This window comes from Argiope bruennichi, chromosome 5 (assembly GCF_947563725.1).
Source record: "Argiope bruennichi chromosome 5, qqArgBrue1.1, whole genome shotgun sequence".
Lineage (NCBI taxonomy): Eukaryota > Metazoa > Arthropoda > Arachnida > Araneae > Araneidae > Argiope > Argiope bruennichi.
The window spans coordinates 3,238,450-3,244,449 of record NC_079155.1 but is presented as its reverse complement, the minus strand read 5'-3'; positions in this window follow the sequence as shown (position 1 = coordinate 3,244,449).

The following is a 6,000-nucleotide window of genomic DNA, read 5'->3' as shown; positions in this document are numbered from 1 at the left end:
TCACATTACTACGGATAGCAATTCCGTAGTAATTTTGCAATTTATCGATGAAGGTGTCTGTAAGTTTTCCTCGACCTCCAAGACCTTTTTGCTTCGATTTTAATTTTCTTAGCCTTGTGCCAACACGCTTCTGTATATGTCCAATACACTCATATTTTGTAACGCTATCCTTCCCATAAACATCTTTCACAGCATCATATCCTTTTGAATCCCCGTCGCCATAGAATTTTATATATTGTAGTTTCCTCATGTCAGCAGACCTTTCAAAAATACGATAAGCACCAAGAGGTTCCATAGCACCAGACGAACCTGTATGTTTTGTACAGGTATGACTAGAGTTTATTGCTTCGCTGTTTTTTTTGTCACAAATTCTACACACTTTCGACATCACTTCAATGTCTAACACCTTTCCAGTGTCTATTGAAATGACCGTGACACATCCATTCAGAGATGAATACCCTCTTCGTTGCCATGTGCCATCAACTGACACACCGCACTGAGCTATTTCTTCAGTTACTGAGTCACCTCTAATTTCTAATGCAGCTTCCTTAATTGTTTTGGATGCCACGTTACTAGCAGCAGCTTCCAGTTTTTTTTCGAGATAGCCAAATGACTTTTTCGAAGGCACATTCACATTCATCGCAGAACACAGTTTTTTCGCTGCAGAATGTCCCCTGCCAATAACTCTCATACCAAAAACAAATGCAAGATTTATGGTATGCATTTTATTTACCTTTTGAGAGGTGCAGAAAGATATTGAATAGTCACAATTTTTACACTTTAATGTCATATTCATCGCTAAGCCAAATACAGACTCCTGGATAATGCTAACTCCACTTTTAAAACACACAGGACAACATAATGATGAAATAATGTCATTGAGGATTTGGAAATTAATAAGCACATTCTTTTCGTTGTTTATAGGAATATCTGAAGGTTTCGAAGATTGTTTTAATTTTGTTTCACTGACTGTTAACAGTGAAGCATCTAACTTACTACTTTTTGTAGCTTTACTGGAGTATCTGTTCCCTCCGAATTTCCGTTTGCGAGAGTAACACTTGTTTTTATTATTACCCATTACTAGCACTGTTAAAAACACTAACACTTTCTAAAATTTCACTAATAATCTATCAAATTAATGCAGATTACTATTATTTTTGTAAAAACTAAACAAGAAGATCACAACAAAATCGCAACGCACGCTACAAATGTAAACAAACTAATGTTGCCAGATTTCCTTAAATTTTACGTTGCCACATATCCTTAAGGTGCAGAATTATTTTAAATATTAAATTAATAATATACTAAAATTATTTTTTAAAAAAATCGCGGAATTTCAATCAAATTTGACAGTTTTATGGGCATTTAAATGCTTACTTCCGGTTACTTGAACACCCACTTCCGGTTTACCGAGCTTTACTAATTTGCTAATATCTCGGCTTGTAATTGACGTAGAAACAAAGTACAAGCTGTTTTGTAAAGCTAAATAACTGCTTTATTCAATAAAACCAAAAACTAAAAATACGATTTTTTGAAAAAAATAGCCATTTCAACGTATTCGGATACCTTAAAGAAGCGCTAAGGCTAGTCTTAAATAACTGGTGGCAACGTTTTACGAAGTAGGATTAGGAAAATACTGAAAACCAACTATATGGCAGATGCCTGAATTTTCACAGAAATTATTTCAAAAAGCAACCCTATTTACACATAACTTTTGGTCATAAATCCATTTTATTCTCTAGTCTTATCCTTTCTTATGAGTCTTCAGAGATTCAAAACAAAAATGGTTCTCATATAAAACTGCAAATCAAAATTAGTTATCCATAAAAACAATTTTTTTTTATTGTTATTATTACGACCAATATAGTATCATTTTTTGAAAAACAGAAAATAATTCTAATGTTAAAAATTTAACGTAACAAAACATGAAATATCAATAAAAGATTTTATTTCAACTTTTAGCATTCATTTGAACCAAATGCAGTTTCTAAGGAATCTTAATAAATCGTCAAAAAATTACAGAAAAGGTTTCGTAAGTACTTTACTATATTCTTATTCCAGAGAGCTCTTTACATAATCAGCATTCTTATTTAACAGCTTCCGAATAAAAGAGCTCTCTTCTAGGCATTCTTAAAATTCAGGTTTTCAGATTCTTTATCCTCTACATCAAAAGAACTTCAGTTTAATTCTCTCTCGAGTATAAAGCGAAAAATAACTCTCTAACATTTCACTTTGGAAACAATTTGAGTCAAGCGAGTGCATATTAACGAGGCGTTAATAAAACATATTTCTGTTAAGTCAATTTTTAGCAGATTTAATGCCTTTTGCATCTGAGCCGAGTGAAAGAAGCTTTGAAGCGAATGTAATTCATATCTGATGTGCTCGCAAATGCTTCTGTTGAAATTAGCAGATATTAAACTGGTTTTAAATTTTATTTATTTTATTGTAATAGATTTCTTTTTCTATATACAATCGCTTCAAGCCAAACCAGGGCATCGAAGAAAATATACTAATACAGTCAACATTTTTTAACTGAAAATGCTAAGAAACATAGTTTAGTGAATTTTCAATACCATATTTATTGTAATTATAAAAACAAATAAAAATTATAAATTAATCATTTTAACCAGAAATCATGACAGAAAACCAAAACAAAACAAATAGTAATGCACAATCCTAACTCGAACGTATAACAAAATTTTACAAACTTTAATATTTTATTTTAAATGAATTAGTATTTTGTATGTAAACCCTTTTTTTATAACAATTTTGAGAAGTTTAAGCATAGGTTTCAATATTCAAAAAATTAGGTTCAATATTTTCTCACTTCTGCAGCAATTCTCTTTTCAATTCTTCTTTGCCAGAAATGGCGAATTTCTGGACTTTTTTCTTAAGATACTGCGACAAATTGTCGATGATAATATTTATAATGGGCCTTTTGGGTAGAGTGTCCATGATGTGTTATATAGAAGCCAGGAACGCACTCGATAAGCTTTATGTTTCGGATTATTATCCTGATAAAATCACTAGTTTTTGCCAAGAGAAAGTGTCTGCACTTTGTGGATTTCTTTTTTTTTTTGTGTGTGTGTGTGTGTGTGTGTGTGTGTGTGTGTATTTCTTATTCACTAAGCACAGAGATCGATGGGTGTTTTCTCCAATCACTCATATCTGCTAAACAACAGAATATCAAGCCAGCATGTATTTTGCAAACCTTTGATAAAAGTATCTGTATTCACAGACCAAAAAAACTTCTTTTTGGCTTCTGAATATCGGATCCTGTTGCTATATGTAAAGCTCAGTTTGGTTCATCTATTCCCAAATAGTGGATATCTATAAGACATTATTCTATCTACCCCTAAAATAATCAGAATTCATTATATTGAGTCCTTCATTCATTAAAAAGTATTTAATGCCTCATCATGACAGATATCTGACTTGAAAATTAATTATTTTTATATCACCGATTTTATATTTTAAATCCTTTTATAAAAAAGTTTACCATTTATTCTCTTTCAACCAGCTTTTCCCTAGAATTTTTTGAGATTCTATCTTCCGTTCCTCTTTTTAAGAATGAAATTTTTAATAAATTCATATTCATATAAAATTACCGATCCATTTTATGTTATATGAAAGTCACATTTTTAAAAGCGTCATCTTATGTAAAATAATTCTCATTTATATTAAGCATTACAGACTGAAAGGTCTAGTTGTCGTCATTACCGTCACTGTGACGATTTCAGCATCAGTATCACGATTTCTCATCTTTAAGGTATTTGGAAACATTTGTTAGTTCAGAACATAGCTGAAAAATGACGAGTGCAGTTATCAGTTCAAAAAAATGATAAAAATTCTTTGATAAATTGCCGCTTATTGCCACCATTCTTTTTCCCGCATTGTGCTGCGCACCACAAGCATAACGTAGAAACGTAGTTTGCATAAACTTTTCTGATCCCGTTTATTAATGTGCTTCCTATCACCTCCATCTAGAGTCAAAACCAGTACTCATTTTCATAGAACAAACAAGATTTATATTATGAGGTTGAATTTTAATTTTTAGTAAGTCTAAGCGCGTATCCCCGCAATAAATGAACATTATTTATACTTTCATCAAAGTATCATATCTATATCCGAGTGAAAGAATAAAAATGACTCTAATGGCCTTATTCTGTATAGAAGAACTTTGATATTTCTCTGGAAGACGAATGGCAATTAAAAATAAATCTAGTCTTATAAGATCTGAGGTTGGGTTTCGCTAAGAGAAAAAGTAATAACAAAACAAGCAGTGTCGTGACACGGGCTCTTTCCTCCCTGCTTAATATAACTTTTCTCTTCAGAAATGTTTGTTTAATAGATTACAACAATGCCTAATGGACAAGTAGACAGATATCTTTTGTCCAAAATTTAGTAAAAGTTTAAGATTTTGATGTAAAAACCATATACCGAATAAACTCTTCAAGCTCTTTAAAGAATCGTATTCATAGAAAAGCGGACAGATGCAGTCATAGCAACGACACTGCTCACTCTGAAGGTCTAAAAGGCTGTGATTCATTAAAATCGCCATCTCATTGACTTTTAACGATTAAAACACCTTATAACAGTTGCGTTACTCTATCTTCTATTTTGTATAATAAATGGCGATAACTGATTAGGTACGAATCCCAGAGTGCATTGCGATTGTTATGAAGATGAGATGCTGTTCTGTTAAAGTGTGCGCGCGTTCATGTCTTGTCTTGTCTTCGCGTTTTGTGTGAAATGTGATCATTAAAGAAATGTTCCAGAAAACATACGTCCTCTTGCTTCCACTGCACGGATCATAACGATCTTCATTCCACCACAACCTTCTCTTTCCATATATCGTGCGCAAGAGATCTATGTGTTTCTCATTCAAAGGAATAATGAAATCTGTTTCAATTCCCTCACTTTATCAAATTCAATGAGTGTTTAGGTTATTGCGAATTAAATAATTATTGGTATTCTAAAGATTATTTTCATATAATATTTTTATCAATAATCTTACATTTGAAGATAAATAAGTTTAATTCTGCAGAATGTTGGTATCTAATCAACAGATATTTAGCCTTTGAAATAATAAATAACATTCAATAAAGAGAAAGATAATATTCAATAAATAGACTGTAACATTATATTTTCAAAATAATTTTTCACCTGGATCACTTAACATGTTTTCTTTCCAGACACTCAAACAGAGGAAAGCAGTCCGATGACAAAAGAAAAGCAGAGACATTTATCTTCTGCGGGTACTCAGGGGTGGGCTTCTGTTTTGACATTTTGTTCTTCTATCTGCCGTGGGTGAGCCATTGTCTTGCTAACTTGGCTTTCAATATTTGGAGTGGTCGTCTGCGGAAGAATAAAGGAATGCTGCCCCTCTAAGTGCTGACGAGGGTCTGGCATATATTTCTCTTCAGCTCCGAGTGCAAAGGACCCGCAGAAAAGAAGCAGGCTTATAAAAATAACATAAACAAAGAATATATGGACCCAGGTAATTAGGCTCTGGAAGGCAAGGAAGATAGAGAAAAAGAAACTAATTATTCGATGATTGCTATTTTTGGATAATACAGAGCAGTATAATTTTATTTCTAAGAATTCTGTTTCAGAAATCGTATTATGTTGGTAAGTACAAAACGATTTCTTCTTCATTTTTATTAATTACTAGCCGCCTTTGGCGACCAGCCGGTTCGCCAATCTTAATGTTCGTTTTTAATAATTAAATAGGTTGAACCGGAGTTTAACCCCCTTCTTCGCCACGTTGCGATAACGCACCAAAACTGGCAATCTTTATTATGCACTATAATTGAACATCTGCTTCTTTGCTTTTGAACATTTCGCAAGGCCTTGTTTACGATTTTTAAAAATTTCGCCAAGCAGGGGATAAAACTCCGGTCGTACCATTAAATATTTTACGCAATTCCAACTTTAATAGATTCTTCATCAAAATATTTTAAAACTTCAAATTTTGATAATCATATAACTCACTCATAA